This window comes from Lemur catta, chromosome 1, assembly GCF_020740605.2.
Source record: "Lemur catta isolate mLemCat1 chromosome 1, mLemCat1.pri, whole genome shotgun sequence".
In the NCBI taxonomy this organism is placed as follows: domain Eukaryota; kingdom Metazoa; phylum Chordata; class Mammalia; order Primates; family Lemuridae; genus Lemur; species Lemur catta.
Genome location: NC_059128.1, coordinates 231,140,733 through 231,159,847, shown reverse-complemented (window position 1 = coordinate 231,159,847; position 19,115 = coordinate 231,140,733).

Genomic DNA, 19,115 nt, shown 5'->3' with positions numbered 1-19,115 from the left:
TTCAAGAATCATAGATATAAATATATCTTTTTTCCTTATATGTGAAACCCAAATATTTATTAATGGAATCTGTGCTTCTTTAATTCAGGTTAGAGTCAATCCATCTTTCCAAAGCTGTCTGCATTTCTGGCCAAGATAGTGAAGTGATGTCTTGCTACTCTGTGCAGGTAGATCAGCAACAACAGCATCACCTCGGAGCTTGTTAGAAATGCACCATCAGGACCCTCCTCAGAGTCAGCATTTTAACAATTTTGCAAGGTAATTCACATGCACATGAAAGGTTGAAAAGCACTGAAGTAAGGCAGATTTGGTAACAAGGCAGCATTGGAAATTCATCCCAGATGGCATTAATATGAAGCCTGATGATTCTGTAGGAATCTTAAAGCAGTATGTGGCTGCTGGTGGACTGACAATATAAAGTAGCTGCAGTTTGCAGGCAGTGTACTCCCAATAATGCTCCATACTGCAGGAGCCCTGAAATATATGCCTACAGCCTTGCCTTTGTGCTCAGAAAATCCCTCCAAGATTCACATTGCACCCTCTAGCCCTCACTGTTTCCAGCAAATTGCCCTCTTCCTGGGCCTCTCCCTTGCCTACCTACAGATGCCTGGATGAGATAGGTTGGGAGTGTTCCCCTGCTACTGTCCTGGGGTGACTCCTCTCCACACCCTGCACTAGGCCAGGCTCCAGGGAAGGAAGGAACTGGAAGTACATATAACACAGGCATTCATTGCTCCAGATGGTGTTTTCTTTTTTTTTCTACTGTGTCATTTTTTATTGTCTTTACTCAGTCATCTTTCTCAAACCCATCTGGAGAAATATAATTACTTTAAGCACTGCATTTTTTATTTTCTATTAGAATCTGTTATTTTCCTATCAGGCTTTTTCTAAGTGTATCTTTTTGGGGGATTGCAAGAAAAGCCTGGCACTCACATAAAAGAGCAAAGACAGCAGAGCAGAAACAGGCAAACCTGTTTTGGTGTGATACTAGGTTCCTCGTAATTCTGAGAACAGCCAATGGCATTAATATTTTGTATTTATTCATTTATTTTCAACAAATATTATTGAGCTCCTTCTTACGCCAGGTGCTATTCTATGGAGTGTAGGTACTTTGGTGAACAAAACAAAGTCATTTGTCCTCATGAAGACTCATTCTAATAGGAGAAACAGTCAAAAAAGCATGTAGACATAGAGATAAATAATTCTATTTCTGATAATGAGTTGGGCTCTGAAGAGAATAAAATAGAGTATCAGGAAAGAATAAATGGGTATGAGTTGTGACTCCTTTCACTTGAGAAGTCAGGGAAGAACTCTTGGTATTGGTGGCCCTTGGGCTCAGATATAAATGATGACACAGAGGCAGCTATTCAAATATCTAGGACAGGTGCTCCAGGCAATGGGGACAGCAAGTGGAAAGGTCACGAGGCAGGTCCTGTTATGATAAATATTTGGGGTGAATCAGGAAGGGGAGAGAGAGAGAAAAAAAGATGAATAAAACAAAACCCCTGGCCTCAAGTCTCTTGAGTAAACAGAATGATCTAGGCATGAATAGGAGGAGGAAGAGCAGGGAAATGTTGGGAAGTAGAAAAGAGACAGGCAGGAGGCAGAGAAAGACGTCAGAAGGACATGGGAAGGGTAGGGGACGGCCAACCACAATTCACTGCCCAAGGCCCTGGCCAGCACCAGTGCAGTGAGCTCCCCACCCAGGGTCTGTGATCAAAGAGAGGGTGTTTCTTCTTTGGAGGGAGGAGAGCAGCAGAAGGAAAATGTACCAATAAGCCAGAGGCAAAGGAGGCTCTTAGTAACCAGAAACCTCCTGAAGAGAGGGAGTTAGGAATCAGATTCTAGCAAAGATAGAGCTGGAATTTTAAAGCTCTGTTATGTTCAGAGGTTACAAGGACACCGCAGAGCCCCCTGCTCGGGGAGTTCTCACAGTCCCGTGCGTTACTCACACAAACCCGTCAGTGTATGAATATATGAGTGTGTGCGTGGATAGTGTGTGCTGGGATCGCGGGGGGCGCCGGGGCAGCGGGGAAGAAAGAAGGGAAGGCCATTAAAAGCCTTGCTGAGAAAGGTATTTCTTGAGGACAAAAAAGAATCAGGCCCCTCGCTCCCTACTGAGCCCATTTCTCCTGCCTTTGCCCGAGCTGTCAGGCATGAATCCCTGGAGCATTCCGTAACTAATTGACAGCAATGGGGGCCATTGGGAGGCTAAGAATACGCGCACTACCCGGCATGCACCGGGAGGAAGGGGGGCCGCCTGGGGGCCGCTGTGGAGAAAATAGAGGCTGTCTTTTAAACTTCCTTCGTCTTTACTTGAAGGTAGGGGAGGTAGACCTAGGGAGGAGCAGATTTAGGCAAACTTCTACCCTAGCCTAAAAGGAAAGAATTATAAATCTTATATCCTATCCTGAGCTAATATCCCAGGATACTATGCCTGCCACACAGAAGAAGCAGATGGAATTTCAATTAACCCCAGGGCCCCCTGTGAAATCTATATTGTACCCTCTGGATTTACAACATATTGTAATATATGACTGCAGGCTCTGGAGATTCCATCGCAAATCAACCCTCTTTATTCCAGGGGTTCAGAAAAGTACTACAAAAGCCCCCTTCAGAATCAAAAGTAGCCAACTTCTTACAACTTCATCCTGAGTTGAAATCAAATTTTAATGTTATGATGGATTTTATGTATTGAGCAGTCTCATTTTCTTAATAAAAGGGGACTTTTTTTCCTTCTATGAATGACGATATTTATACACTAAAACCATTTATGTGAAAAAGAAAATTGGGAAAAGATATGCTGTTATCACACCTTGAAGAATGACTCACCACACACTCAGAGTCAATTACCTTCCAAAGAATTTTTATATTTTAAAAATTCATACCTGTAGAGAATGTAGTCTTTAAGAGTAAAGATACTCAGAATAAAAATAAAAGAAGTTACCTCTGCTATGATTGTCACATGAAGCTGTAAAATTTGCAATAATTTTAAAGAATTCCAAGTTGTTTTTCAAAATCAGACGTATTTATAAGATAGCTATAAACTTATGGCCCTGACTTTTATTTCTTTCATCATTGGCCTTGCCTTTCTACATTTATTCTTCATTTCAAAAATAATATTTGCATAAATATTCAATGTCTCATGCCCACAAAAACTTTCAGAATTAATTTTGGCTTTATGATATTAAGGATAAATTTTCTGCTCATTTTTCTTACAAGCCTACTTTTCTCTAAAATTGCACTTCAACTCAAATCTTTCATCATCTTTTGCAGAGATGAATTTCTCCCATGCAGGGGTAAGGACTCTTTAGGACTCTTTGCTCTCCGAGTCGCTGCTGTGTTATCCAGCATTGTTTTATGGAAGATGTGCCTCTGAACCCCTGGGGAATATGTCTAGGAAATCAGATAAACAAACTTCCTGGACTCGGAGAAAAATAATTTTGGAGAACTGAAATGTGTCTTTTCAAAGGAAAAGTGAGGATTGAAATGTGATGTGAAGGCTCCCCTTCGTTCCAAGGTAACCATGAGAAACTGAAGTCCATAGGGCTGTCCTCAGCAGCACAAACTGTTGGACTCGTGGATGTTGAAAGCTGGAAGGAGTGAGAAGAGCCATTATTCAGGCAGCTGAGATAGTTTGTCTCCACTTAGCAGTTTTATAGAAGCAAATATGGCAGTTGCTGGAATGTTCCTCTGCAGCCAGCTCTTCTTTTGCTCCATGAATGCACAACCTTGGAGGAGCACCAGCAGGGAAGCCTTCTCTCTCCCTGCATCCACCATTGTGTGGCTAGACCGGCAGGGGTCATTCCATGGCAAGGGCATCCCTCCCAAATCAAGCAGGAAGCCTTGGTGTGGCACAAGGACCGGGAGCCACATTTCCAGGGAAATTCAAGGGACTGGTCAATTTGCTCTTCAGGCAGGTTTGGAACATTGGCTCAAAGGCTGGAAGAGGGTTCTTCTAGTGGGTCCAGCCCCTCTTCTTTCTAATGAGTTTGGTTTATCCCCTTAAGCCATCCTTAAATCAGAAAAAAAAAGGTGGTAATTTTGAATAGACTGAACATTTGCCTGTTTTGAATATCAGGCAATCAAAGGTCATTTTGATGCAATTATTAAGGTTTATTTCTTCATCTGAACAAAAACATAGATTTGTTATTAAACTCAGACTAACATTCATTTAACCTGTCTCATTCCCATCCTAGATATCATTTATTTTGGAAAGAGAAAATATGTGGTTACTTAAAAATAATACACCAACCAAATGTTAAGAGTGACTGGGTTTTCGTTTGCTTTCTTAACCTTTTGTGTGTGTTTATTATATATGAATCATAAAAGTCTATCTTCATAGTACTTAATATGTGCCAAGCACTGTTTTAAATGCTTTAAATATATTAATTATCTAACTACCACAATACTCTTTGAGGTATTATTATCCTCCTTATCCAAAGAGAGACTATTAATGACATAAACAGTGTTCTGAGTACATGTTTGTTTCCTAACCTTTAGAGGTTATGGCCAACCAACAGGTTTTCTGATGTCTGCTCATTCACAGAATTGAAAGTGACTTGTCTTTCAAAGCATACTCAGCATGGTTTTTCTTCTTCCTTTATTTCCCCTGAACCTCTCTTTCCAGTCTGTCCTGAACACTATGACTTCTCATTTGAGGCTCCCTTAGTTATGTTTGGCAACTTTACTTTCAGTCTTCCTGTTTTTTATTTTTATTCTGTTAATTTCGTGTTCCAAGACCACCAGAAGTTAAGGCAAAATAAATGAAGAAGGAGAGGATAATATAGGAGGTATTCTAAAATCACCTTGAAAAATTCATGATTGAATAAAATGGGAAAAGTATATTGAATAACTGAATTGAAATAAATGGGGTTGGTGAAATTTTCTGCTATCACTTTACTTTTTCCTTATGTTGTTGATTTTTTCCTGGGTTTGTTCTATTATTTTACCATGTTTTGTCACTGAGACTCAAACAGGAATCTATTTTCCCCATGAGTTTTTCCCCCAAGTCTTCACCATTAGTCTTTCCCACAGGTATCTATTCCTTTTTCACTGCCAAGCCCTTGTTTGTTATCTTGGCTTGGAATTGTTCTCTATTCATTTGCCTTATGCATATCTTAGCTTCAGACCCAAGTTCCATAGAAAAGGGTTATTGTTTTTCTTTGCAGATTCTGCAGAGCCTTGTTCTGTAAGTTAGACAAATTTGTTGAGCTGAATTAGGGAAAGCACTGTATATAAATGCCATATTTCCCTGCAGTATGATTGCTAAGTACAAGAGCACTGAATTGATTGGGAAACTGGGCCAAGTAAACAAAATATAATATTACAGCAGGAATAGGAGAAAAGTTGGTCTGGACTTGGCCAGATGCTGGCATATAGAAAGATAATCTTAGGTCAGAAGCCCAGGCAGCAGCAGAGAAGAGGTGGAATCAGGTTTAGCTCCCTCTGTGGCAGTGAGACCATATGAAGAAAATCATCTAGAATTTTGGAAGAGGCTAAGGCTACATCCCAGAAGTAAGACTGAGTTTCCTCTAAACCAAATAAGAGCCATTGTGTGTCGCGTTTGTAGCAAAGAGTCCAGGAGAAACGTCTGCACTGAAAATGGAAAGTATACCCCTGGGGCTCCAGAGGTGAAGATGCTCGAAGAAAGGCATCAATAGTGGCTGGGTGACTTCCCAGGAATGTTTGATTGGGCTACTATGAGAAAACTGATTCCAGGACCTCATTTTTGTGGAGTCTATAACTCTTCATCTGTTCTCTGCAGATTGCCCCACATACCATAGGTATGAGCTTTGGCCTTTCCTCCTCTTTGTCCCTGAAGGCTCTGAAGGAGTCATTGCTTAAAGAAGATGAATTTCTGCTTGCAAGAGCAGTCCATGGGGACTGTCCTGAGCTTGGGATGGAGCCCAACAGTGTTACCATTTCACACTATGTCTTTTTCCATGTACAGGCATACCTCAGAAATACTGCAGGTCCAGTTCCAGACCACTGTAGTAAAGTGAGTATCACAATAAATCCAATCACACGAATTTTTTGGTTTCCCAGTGCATATAAAAGTTATGTTTATACTACACTGTAGTCTATTGTGTGCAATAGCATTGCGTCTAAAAAGACAATGTACATACCTTAATTTAAAAATACTTTATTGCTAAAAAAAAAAATGCTAGCGATCATCTGAGCCTTCGGCAAGTCATAATATTTTGCTGGTGGAGGATCTTGACTCAAGCTGACAGCTGCTGACTGATCAGAGCAGTGGTTGCTGAAGGTCCAGGTGCCTGTGGTGATTTCTTAAAATAACAATGAAGTTTGCCACTGATTGACTCTTCTTTTCACAAAAGATTTCTCTGTAGCATGAGCAAAAGATTTCAGGCAGCATGTAGGTGCTATTGGAAGGCATTTTACCCACAGCAGAACTTTCAAAATTGGAGTCAATCCTCTCAAACCCTGCTGCTGCTTTGTCAGCTAAGTTTATGCAATGTTCTAGATCCTTTGCTGTCATTTGACAATGTTTACAGCATCTTCACCAGGAGTAGATTCCTTCTCAAAACAACACTTTGTTCACCCATAAGAAGCAACTCCTCATTCATTCAAGTTTTATCAAAAGATTGCAGCAGTTCAATCACATCTTCAGGCTCCATTTCTAATTCTAGCTCTCTTGCTATTTCTACCTTATCTGAAGTTACTTCCTCTACTGAAGTCTTGAGCCCTTCAAAGTCATTCATGAGAGTTGAGATCAACTTCTTCTAAACTCCTGTTAATGTTGATATTTTGACCTCTTGCCATGAATCACAAATGTTCTTAATGGCATATAGAATGGTGAATCCTTTCCAGAAGTTTTTTAATTTACTTTGCTGAGATCCATTGGAGGAATCACTATCTGTGGTAGCTATAGCTTTATGAAAGGTATTTCTTTTTTTTTTTTCTTTTTTTTTTTTTTTTTGACAAGGTCTTTTTCTGTTGCCTGGGCTAGAGTGCAATGGCATCATCATAGCTCACTGCAATCTCAAACTCCTGGGCTCAATCGATCCTTCTGCCTCAGCCTCTCAAGTAGCTGGGAGTATAGGTATGTGCCACCATACCTGCCTAATTTTTTTTTTCTTTTTAGAGATAGGTCTAGATATATTGCTCAGATTGTATCAAACTCCTGGGCTCAAGCAATCCTCCCACCTCGGCCTCCCAAAGTGCTGAGACTATAGGCATAAGCCACCACGCCCAGCCTGCAGAATGTATTTCTTAAATAATAAGACTTGAAAGTCCAAATGACTCCTTGATCCATGGGCTTCAGAATGGAAGTTGTGTTAGCAAACATGAAAACAACATTAATCACCTTGTACATATCCATCAGAGCTCTTGGGTGACCAGGTGAATTGTGAGTAAGCAGCAATATTTTGAAAGAATATTTTTTTCTGACCAGTAAGTCTCAATAGTGAGCTTCGAATATTCAGTAAACCATGCTGTGAACAGATGTGCTACTGTCCAGGCTTTGTTGTTCCATTTATAGAGCACAGGCAGGGTAGATTTAGCATAATTCTTAAGGGCCCTAGGATTTTCAGAATGGTAAGTGAGCATTGGCTTCCACTTAAAGTCACCAGATTCTTTAGCCTCTAACAGGAGAGTCAGTTTGTCTTTTGAAGCTCTGAAGCCAGGCATTGACTTCTCCTCTCTAGCTATGAAAGTCCCAGATGGCATCTTCTTTTGATAGAAGACTGTTTCATATCCACTGAAAATCCATTGTTTAGTGTAGCCACCTTCATCAATTATCTTAGCTAGATCTTCTGGATAACATGCTGCAGCTTCTACATCAGCACTTGATGTTTCGCCTTGCACTTTTATGTTATGGAGACAGCTTCTTCCCTTGAACCTCATGGGCCAATCTCTGCTAGCTGCCAACTTTCCTCCTGCAGCTTCCTCATCTCTCTTAGCCTTCATATAATTGAAAAGAGTTAGGGCCTAGATTTTGGCTTTAAGGGGTTATTGTGGCTGGTTTTATCTTCTATCCAGTCTAAAACTTTCTCCACTTCAGCAATAAAGTTGTTTTGCTTTCTTATCATTTGTGTGTTCACTGGAGTAGCACTTTTAATTTCCTTCCAGAACTTTTCCTTTGCATTTACAACTTGGCAAACTGTTTGGCACAAAAAGCCTATCTTTCAGCCTATCTTGCCTTTTGGCATGTGTTCCTCACTAAGGTTAATTATTTCTAGCTTTTGATTTAAAGTGAGAAACATGTGACTCTTCCTCTCACTTGAAGACTTAGAGGCCGTTGTGGGGTTATTAATTGGTCTAATTTCAATATTGTTGTGTCTCAGGGAAGCCTGAGGGGAGGGAAAGAGATGGGGGAATGGCCATCACTGGAGCAGTTAGAATACACATTTATCAGTTAAGTTGGCCATCTTATGTGGGCACAGTTTGTAGCATCTCAAAACAATTACAATAGTAGCATGAAAGATCACTGATCACAGATCACCATAACAGGCATAATAATCATGAAAAAGTTTGAAATTTTGTGAAAATTACCAAAATGTGACACAGAGGCGCAAAGTGAGCCCATGATCTTAGAAAAATGACACCAATAGATTTGCTCAACATAGGGTTGCCACAAACCTTCAATTTGTAAAAAACATAGTATCTGTGAAGTGCAATAAAGTGAAGCACAATAAAACGAGGTAAACTTGTATTGGCAAGCTGCTTTTGTATCTTCAGAAATCATTTCTATCCTCTCATTAAGACTGATAAAATAAATTGGCACTTATGTAGGATCTTTCCAACAAACAGTCAACAATGATGAAAGAAATCTTTTTTTCTGAGGCTGGGTGTGGTGGCTTATACCTGTAATCTCAGCACTTTGGGAGGCCGAGGTGGGAGGATTGCTTGAGCCCAGGAGTTTGAGACCAGCCTGAGCAACGTATCTAGACCCCATCTCTTAAAAAAAACAATTGGCCAGATATGGTGGCACATACCCATAGTCCCAGCTACTCAGGAGGCTAAGGCAGAAGGATCTTTTCCCCTTTTCTTAAATGAATAGGCCTTATTTTTAGAGTAGTTTTAGGTTTAAAGAAAAATTGAACAAGAAGTATAGAGTTCTCATATACTCCCTCTTTCTCCCCATTCCCTGACCTCCTTCCCTCCACAGTTTCTCTTGTTATTCATATTAACTTCTTATATTAGTGTGGTGTACTTGTTATAATACATGAGCCAATATTGATACATTATTATTAACTAAAGTCCGTAGTTTGGATTAGGGTTCACTCTTTGTATTATACATTCTGTGGATTTTGACAAATGTATAATAAAATGCACCTACCATTATAGTATTAAATAATAGCTTCATTACTTCAAATATTGCCTGAGATCCACCAATTCATTTCTCCCTCCCCTTGAATCTCTGGCAGTCACTGATCTTTTTACTGTCTTCATAATTTTGCCTTTTCCAGAATGTCATATAGTTGGAAGGTCACACAGTTGTATAGTATGTAGCATCTTCAGATTGGCTTCTCTCACTTAGCAATATGCATTTAAGCTTCCTCCATGTCTTTTCATGGCTTGCTAACTCATTACCTTTTATCACCATATAATATTCTATTGTATGGATGAACCACAGTTTGTTTATCCATTGACCTATTGAGCGATCTCTTGGTTGCTTCCAAGTTCTGGCACTTGCGCTGCAGGACTTTCTCATTTTGAAGTTAAGCAACAGATATAAGCTTCTCAGAATCTATGCCCCCGCACTTTCCCTCTGGCTTGTTGACTGGCTTGCTCCTAGGCTCTGGTAACTGTTTCCTTACAACTGCTCTTGGTTCTCCTGTAAGCTTAACATGGCAGAGGTTAAGGTCATAGTTATTTCCAAATTGCCTAATGGCCAATCCCAGACCAGGGCAAGATGAGGAACTCCAGGACACCACCACTGTGGAGAGATACTCTCAGCTGACCCAGAGGGGCCAGTCCCACTAAGACCTCTGGCCCATGGAACTTGGACTTCTGCCATTTCCAGCCACATGCTACAGACAGCTTTTGTCTTTTGAAGCCAAGTCCCAGTGTCTTAGTCAGTTTGAGCTGCTTTAACAGAACACCGTGGACTTGATGGCTTAAACAACAAACATTTATTTTTCACAATTCTGGAGTCTGGAAGTCCAAGATCAAGGTGCCAGCAGATTTGGTGTCTGGCAAAGCCTCACTTCCTGGTTTGCAGATGGCCATCTTCTGGTTGTATCCTCACAAAGCCAAGAGAGAGAATTTCTCTCTTGTATTTCTTCTTATAAAGTACCAGTCCCAAAATGAGGGCTCTACCCTCATGACCTAATCACCTTCCAAAGAACCCACCTCCTAATACCATCACATTAGGAGTTAGGATTTCAACATACGAATTTGGGGGAACACAAACATTCAGTTCATAACACCCAGCTAGCTAGATACTATACTTAACACCCCACCCTTAATACATTTCTACCTGTGTGTTTTTAAACCCTGCTCAGCCTTAGGGAAGTATTCAACAAGTTCTTTGTTCCACTTGAAAAGAAAAGTTGTAAGAACTATTCACTTTAGAATTCTTCTACTGGTTCCTTCTCTGTGTTAATTTGCCGTCCCCTTGACTTCTACATACACTTAAAATGTATTTTTTTTCCTTATGAATGTGAGGCCTTCCACTAGCAAAATTACAGAAGTGGTTTGTTTCCTCAGGCTTCACTCTTGGGGACTTCCTTCCTACATACTCGATGGTGCTTCTGTACTCAGTACTCAATACCCCAGTACTCAGTACCTCAGTATTCCAGAACCTGGATCCTCTCACAGCCTGTTCTTGGGCTTTCCAGTCACCCCAATGATCCCAAGCAGTAAAGAACTGGAAAAAACTTATGCATTTTCTCCCCTTATTGCATTTCAATAGAGAATTGCAAGGATCAGTTAGGAGTAGGCTAAGATTTGTGAAGCATCAAGATGGCTGACCCCATCTTGAGGAGATGGCAGTTTGGCTGTCTTGAGATGATGACAATGGAGATTCCAAACCACTTAAAAGCCTCCTCTCCTGGTTAGCCCCTCACTTAGAGCTGCCTCAACATCTACTGAAAATTTTCCCATTACATAACTCATGTCTTGAACATTCCCTGAAGAGGGTCCAGTTTTCAGTGTTCTTGTGGCAATTCTTTGGGAGTTCACCCTTCATACACCTGATCTGGGATCGTCCTCGGAAGAGTTCCTCACTGAGGCTGGGAGCATCATGCCACATGTCAACACGGTATACTTCTTCCAGCCAGGCCCAAGCAACTGCTCCCTACTTTGTGGAACTTTCTGTGAAATGTGGTCAACCCCACTTAATATGGGATTACCCCTGGCCGGGCGCGGTGGTTCATGCCTGTAATCCTAGCACTCTGGGAGGCCGAGGCGGGTGGATTGCTTGAGGTCAGGAGTTCGAGACCAGCCTGAGCAAGAGCGAGACCTCGTCTCTACTAAAAAAATAGAAAGAAATTATCTGGCCAACTAAAAATATATATAGAAAAAAATTAGCCGGGCATGGTGGCTCATGCCTGTAGTCCCAGCTATTTGGGAGGCTAAGGCAGAAGGATCACTTAAGCCCAGGAGTTTGAGGTTGCTGTGAGCTAGGCTGACGCCACGGCACTCACTCTAGCCCGGGCAAGAGAGCAAGACTCTGTCTCAAAAAAAAAAAAAAAAAAAAATATGGGATTACCCATAAAACTGCACACTAGGACTTCAGAGGAAAGGAGTCAACCCTGTACCTGTCAGAGACAGTAAAAGGGATAGAGAAGGAATCTGGCTTTTAAAAACAGTAAGTGAGGCAGGAAAAGAAGTAATAGGAACTAGGGATAAAATCTTGGCCGTCCTGAAGCAGAAGGGAAATGAGAAAAGATGAAGAAGCAGTGAGGATGAATTGGGTGAGACAGTTTAATTATGATGTATTTTGTGTACCAGGCTCTCCGAGGATACAAAGGTAAAGAAGTCTGCTTGGCAGTGAAAAACAGTTTTCCATTTGTTACTCAAATAGCAGCACTGGGCTTGAGTTGGGAGAAAGCCATTGATCACCCTGTGACCAGAAAACTCTTGAGTCATTACTGCCATGTCTCACAGGCAGAATAAACAAGGAAGCAGGCTCTAATTCTAATGTTTGCAAAGCGCCTGCTATGTTTGCTGAGCCACACTTGAAAGGGATGTATATACATTACCTCAGATTAGTCAGTTATCTCTATCTTAAATAGTCAGTGAAAGCAAGAGAGGTTAAGTGACTTGCACAAGGACACACAGCCAGTAATTTTTAGAACCTTGGTCCAACTGGTTCCAAAGCATCTTTTCATGCTCCATAGGTGGTTTGAATTCAGCTCCCCTTCTCCTCTACTTAAGACCCTCCTCCTTCTAAGAAAGCTTTCCTGGCCTAAGGAGAAGGAACTTGAGATTTTACAATTTGTGATTTATTCCTTTATCTAAACACTTTATTCATTGGTAAATTTCTGCTAAGAGGAATGTGCCATTAAAAAGTTTATCATTAATGTATTTCTTGCTGAGAATATATTTATGAGAGAATTTCCTGCAAGGCAATTTTTATTGCATGCATGTAGAGGGCAGAGCAGTTGAGAAAAGAGACAAAATGAAAGACCAATGCAGTAGGGGGAGGCAGAGATAAAAGACACCTTTGCTTACTCCTCAAATTTTTGTGGGCACAGTGCTGCCTGGAAGATGCCCTGCCTGTCCTCACTTCTCACTCTATTGGGGAACTTGTGACACCCCAAAGCTTCAGAAAGTGGGAGGAAGCCTGAGAGGAGACTGGGGGGGGGGCGGGGAGTGGAGACAAAGGGGGAAGTAACTTTTTAAATAAAAAATGATAAGTGATGAATAGAATGGCTAATCCTGGGGAGCCCTGAGAATGCCAGACCGCCGAGCAAGGGCCTCTCCTTTTTTTTTTCCACTTTCCTTTTTCTTTTCTTTTTAATTTTCTTTTATTTAATTTCGCTGCAGCACGTATAATCAATTACAGACTGAATCGGGATAAAGGGAGGGGAAGCACTTTAATTCATAAATCAATTTTATACGGTCATCAGTCAGGTTGTGAATGCAAATACCTCTGTCGGTTTAGGTTATTCAGAATTAATTGACTCCCACCGGGCTGGGCTGCAGATGGAGAGGGGCTTTCTCACAAAGTCTCCCTGGGCCCAGCATGGGGGCCGACTGCTTCCTCCCTTCCCCCTCCGGCCTGCTGGCCACCCCCTCTTCTCCTTTACCCTCTGGGCCCCAAATATGGAGTTGACGGGGGGTGGGCGTCTAGTGAGAAGCTGGGTGGGTAAGAGCCCAGAAAGACTGTTTGAAGGAGGAAGGGGATACACCGAAAGATGAAAGCCCCCAAACAAACCCACTTCAGCCCAGGCCCTGCAGAGACACCTTTATGTGATTAGAAATGCTTAACTTTCAAGGGTCTGCTTTTAAGTTCTCTTGAGCTTCTTAAATAAGAAAGAAAAAAGAAAACAAACAGAAAAGCCAGAGCCCCTGGGCTAAAGCTGAAGGGATATCATTCAGAAACCGCTGGGATGCAGGGGTTTGTGCAGCTGCCAGATTTTAGCAGCCAGAGAGCAGCCCAGGACAGAGGGCGAACCGCCCAGGGAAAGTGAGTTCAAGGCGCCTGCCCTAGGTACCTTAGGCCAATGGCCAAAGAGATGGCCCTGGGCTGTGGCCCTGCATCACGGGGCAGGGAGAGAATGAATCAAGGCGTAGAAAGGGCTGCCTGAGGCTGTCCTAGCTGGGCAGCACCTGTTTCCCAAGTTAGGGTCTTCCATCCACAGTTCATTCCAATTTGGAAAAGACACACCCACCCACCCAGAGGTTCAACATGTCTTTACCTCTGCTTTTCTGCTTTTCCCCTCAGCTAAATACACTGCTAATTGTGTTGCTCCAAATCAGACTATCTTAACTGGTTTTTAACACATGGGAATCACCCAGGGAGTTTGTTTGTTTTGTTTTTCTGTTTATTTTTTAATGCTGATGTTCAGGTCCACTCCTAACATTCTGCCTTAATTGGTATTGAGTAAAGCCTGGGGAATTGGTGCTTTTTAATAGAGCTACAAATGAGTCCAACGTGCAGCAAGGGCTGGAGCCACTGAAGGGTCTGAGGACCATGGTGGGCAACTCTAAAAACCCACCCTCCCCTTCCCTGTCCCCATTCCTTCCCCACAACCTGGCAGTGTTTCTCAAAGTGTCCCACATTAGAATTACATTAGAAAAACAAAGCAAAACAAAACATATTGGTAACAACAACAACAAAAAGAACAAAATAAAATTTGAGACTGTATATGTTGCAGATTCCCTGGCCCCCTCCAGACACACTGGAGTAAAATCTCTGGAAAAATCTATAATTTACACAAACTCCCAGTAAGTGTGGGAACCCCTGCTGAGGCAAAGCATCAAGATGTCTGTACTGTCTTTATTTAAAATCAAATCCTAGCCTGCCTGGTATGCATCACATTTTGTCTTGACATAGCAGTTGCATGTTTGTGGTTTCTGCCCGAGAGCTCTCCTGAGAGACCAAAACCTGAATCTAGAAGCAAAATGAAAGCAATCTATTTTGATGGGATGATCCCAAAGTCTGTGTGTTCCAAAACATGGGTTCTCAATCCATATTGAGCCTCTAAAAAATCAGCTGTAAAGTTCTTCTGCGTTTTTAATTTAACCAGCACTTAAATAATCAGCCCCTGATTTTTAATACAGTTGCTTGTATGCAAATGAGCCATATTTATTTATTTTAAAAGGCCAAGAGGAATTCTTGGAAATGCTCCATTAGTCATTCATTTGGACTACCATATGTAACTGAAGGCAATAAAACTGCTTTTCTTTAAAATTTTCAGTACTTCAGTCTTCTTTCCCAAGTCAGACTAGACTTCCTCTCCAAGAAAGTCTGAAGGTCTTAATGGAGATTAAATGTGTGTTTTCTCTTGCTGTACTTAGCCAGCAGCAAAGAGAAATTTGGGGAGGGGGGCAGTCCAGAATGAAAGGGCATCTTGTTCACAAAGCCCAGGGTTTCTAAGGTAGATAATCTGAGAAGTCCATGGGAAAAAAAGAGAAATGTTCTTAGACTAGACCATTAAGCCAGTATGTCAGGGTGATTAAATACACAAGCTTCAGAATCCATACCGCCTAGCTTCATCACATATGTTGGACAGGATACATAGCCTCTCTCTGCTTCAGTTTCCTCCTCTTTAAAATGGTAATACTAACAGCAGATACCTCATAGGGTTGTTGTAAGGATTAAATGAGACAAAGCATATAAAAAGCTAGGCAGAAAGCAAGCCACATGAATGGTGGCTCTTCCTCTGATTGATGGAAACCACGGGTGAGTGGTGCTCGGTGAGCCTCTGGGTCTGATTTGGTCCCCAGTAGCATCAGCATTACCTGGGAACCGGTTAGAAACGCAAAACCTTGGGCCCCCGACTCAGACCTGCTGAACAAAAATGCTGGGGGTGGAACCCAGCACCCTGGGTTTTTACAAGCCCTCCAGGCGACTCTGAACCACACTAAAGTGAGAGAGCTACTGGGGCAGGCTAAGAGTTGGAGGCTGGAGCCTTGGAAAGCAATATGACTCTCCTTAGAGTCAAGCAGTTGGTGGTAAAGAAAGAGTTTGGACTTAGTTCTCCATATAGGAAACTCAGACAAAGATGCCTCACCCTATTGTGAGTTTGGGATTAAAAGAAAGGAAATTTGGAAGGACTGCCACCTGGAGTGCTCAACCAAAGGATGGAAATCTCACCAGTAACCATAACGCCATGTACGAGAGCACTGTTTGCAAAGTCCTGCAACAGACAGCATCTCAAAGATCTCCAGACCTCAGGAAACCTTCTCTCCCCGATACCTCTAGCCCCTCCCAAGATTCCAAGGCCCAGAGGTACCTCCAACCCCATTTTGCCCTGGGACTTCAGCAGACTGCACTGTCCCACTGTGTCACCAGATGAGAGCAGAAAAGTCTAAGTCTCCTTCCCTAGACTTTTCACAGAGAGGGAAGCCCTGTCGGGGAAAGGGCGTAGAAGAGCCATCTCAGCTGTATTTCTTTGGGATGCCAATAGGGTATCTGGTTAGCCCTTCCCTTCTTCCCTTCTCCCTCAGTAAGGATTCCTGCAGGGCCAGAAGGGGGAGATGGGAGGCAGGCAGTCTGCAGGGGTGGGTACAAAAGAATCTGGAAGTCATCTATGTAAAGATAATTCTTTTAACGGTATCAATAAAAAAGAGGAAAGAAAGAGAAGTTTGGAGATTCCAAGAGAAACGTTATATTCAAATCTACCAGGGACTAAAAGAGGCACGGTGGGAGCTGAAGGGGGGAGCTAAAGTGCTGGGTTAAAGGTTCTACTTCCCTTTGCAGGGGAGAAAAAGCAGTATCTTTTCCTCACCCACTGCAAGGTTCACGGCTGACAGCTCTATAACAAAAGATTAACAAGAGAAAAGCCTAACAAATTGATTTAACTAAAATTTTCCATAAATACCCAAAGAATCAGAGAAAACTGTATTTTTATGCTTAGGTTTGATAAAGAGTAGATAGTCTTGCAGAAGTATGATTGGACGAAAAGGGGTATGATCTAATGGTAACAAATTGGGGGAACTTAGAAAGGCCTGTTGGTCCTGATTCTTCTTGGCGTCTGTGTGTCTTCATTCCTTTCTGCCAGGTATAGGACAGGACATCTGTCACATGAGGGTCTTATGACCTACTTTCAGGGGAGATGGGTCAGAGAATTCTTTTATGGCTAGGTCTCATGCAGAAAGGTCAGAGAATGGCCTTCTTGCTTCTGTGGTTTTCTCAGTTTCCAAGGTTCCATGTTTGGGGATAGTGTGTCCTGTACCTGTCACCTTTAACAAACAATTATTGAGCATCTACTGGGTGCCAGGCACTCTGCTTGGCTCTGAGAGGAGAGAAATGCATAAGACACAATTCCTGCCCTCAAGGAGGCCTTTTAAAAAGACAGAAGAAAATTTAAAAATTCACACACTACCTCCACTCCAAAATGACATCTGAAGTAAGAAAGAGAATAAAGTAATTCACACTGTGTTTTTAAACATTTGACTCAAATTTGAGATTTGGGGTTCAGCAAATAGTTGGAGTCCACTCTCTCTCCTTTGCATGCAAATACATATAGGCGTGCACGTGCGCACACAGACACACAGACACACACACACACACACACACACACACACACACTTCTGCAGCAAGCATGACTTCATCCAGCTGGCTGGGAAAGGATAGGCCTAGTTGCTGCTGGCCCTGCCGGTACTTCAATTTTGATCAGACAGGCATTAGAAGTTAATTAAAGAAACAAATCCTAGCAGTTTCTGGTATATAAGCCAACTCCAACCTAACCTTTCAGTGAGGTAAGGGTAAAGGAATCTGACAAACACATTTAATTTCCTGTGAAATGCACAGGGGTTTAGAAATTCAGAGGGCCACAGGATTTAGACACACACATCTTGGGTTTTACCACACAGGACACATGAAACCCTTCTGTTTTGTTTATCAAAGCTCTAGGCCCACTGGGTCTCACCAGTGCTTGACACACACCTACATTCAGCCTCTCAGGCTCAGGCTTTGGGACATTCCTTGGGGCAAGAAGTCAAAGCAACGCCCTGATGACCAGGACTTGGGTGACACGGTTCCCTCCATGTCTGTCCCAGTGGTCAATTCCCAAGTTCCTGCTTCACTTTCACACTTTGTCTAGATGTGAGTGAGTCAAGTATTGCTGGGGCCAAAAGGAGACCGTACAAGGGGTCCCTCTGTTACTCTGCAGTCACCCCCCACCCCCCACCCCCCAGGCATCCTGAGACCTGTTCTCTTGCTTCCTGAAGGAAGAAATGAGCTTTCATTCCCTCTCAGACCTCTGCTGATATTTGTTTCCCAGCTCAGCTCCAGAAAGCCAAATGACTTTTTCAGAGAGACCACAGCTGGCTCGTCAGGACCCAGGTAACGATGTGAAAATAATTGAAAGAGGCAAAAATCCCACAACCCCCTGGGTGTCGTTTTCCCAGTTTGCTTCTGGACATCCTTACGTGTTCAGGGTTATTCTTTGGTTCCCTTCTGTTGTCCTCCTTGGCCATTTTCCTCTGCCTCTTCATCTTCCCCCCCCCCCCCAAAGCATAAGCTTTCTGTCCATGATCCTGTACAAAGTTCATTCCAAAATTTTTGTTTTTTGTTTTTTTAAAGAACATTTCTTAGACAAAACACAACCCTGGCTGCAGCTGGAGGCTGCTGGGATTTCTGCGCCTCGTTGTAATGCAGGGCCCCTTTCATGAAATCAGGGCAGTTAATGGAGGTGGGGGTGGAGGAGGAGGTGGGGGGGAGGGGGAGCGGGAGGGGAGGGGGAGGAGGGGGCAGAGAGGCGTGAACCCTTACACCCAACGTGGAACTTCAGAAGAATTTACAGCTGCCTTTTCTGGAGACCGTTAAGATTTTATTGCCCTAGCACCAGCAGTTACAATGCTCCATAGAACTCGGAGCTGAGCCCATGCCAGAGATTCCCCAGCCCGCTAAAGCTGGAGAGAAGCCAGCCCCGCTGCAGAGTTCACGTCAGGAAGAGCCGGGGAGCAGCTTCAGTGGGAGGAGGGCTGGAGGAAAGATAGAAGCCCAGAAACTAAGTAAGGCATCATAAAGTCACAACTGAACCTCTGCAGTCAAACAGAGATGGCTTTGGGTGACTTTCCACCATTCCCTAGCTTATGATATTGAACAACTGATTTAATCGCTTTCCCCCAAGCCTGCTAGGTATCTTGAATGTGAGGGGTAAGAATGGTAAAAAGGAGGAAAAATGAAAGAAGAAAAAAGAGGTGATTAAAGCAAACGAGATTCACGGGGAGAAATGATGGGAAAAGATACACAAAAGAAAACTAAGTGAAAGAAATGAATATGGAAATTGTCAAAGATGGAAAGACGTTCTGCAGCTGGACACCGGGCAGGAAATGTGGAGGAGAGGCGTAGGAGTCTAAAAATGCACAAGGCTTGGTTTGCTGGCAAACACCTCCTCTGGGGAGGTAACAACTCCTGCAAATCCATGAACTTTTAAAAAGGAATCTAAGCAGCAGAGCAAACCTTCCTGAAGAACATACAACCTCACTCTATACATCCTGTCACTCTCACTTCCTCCCTCACAACA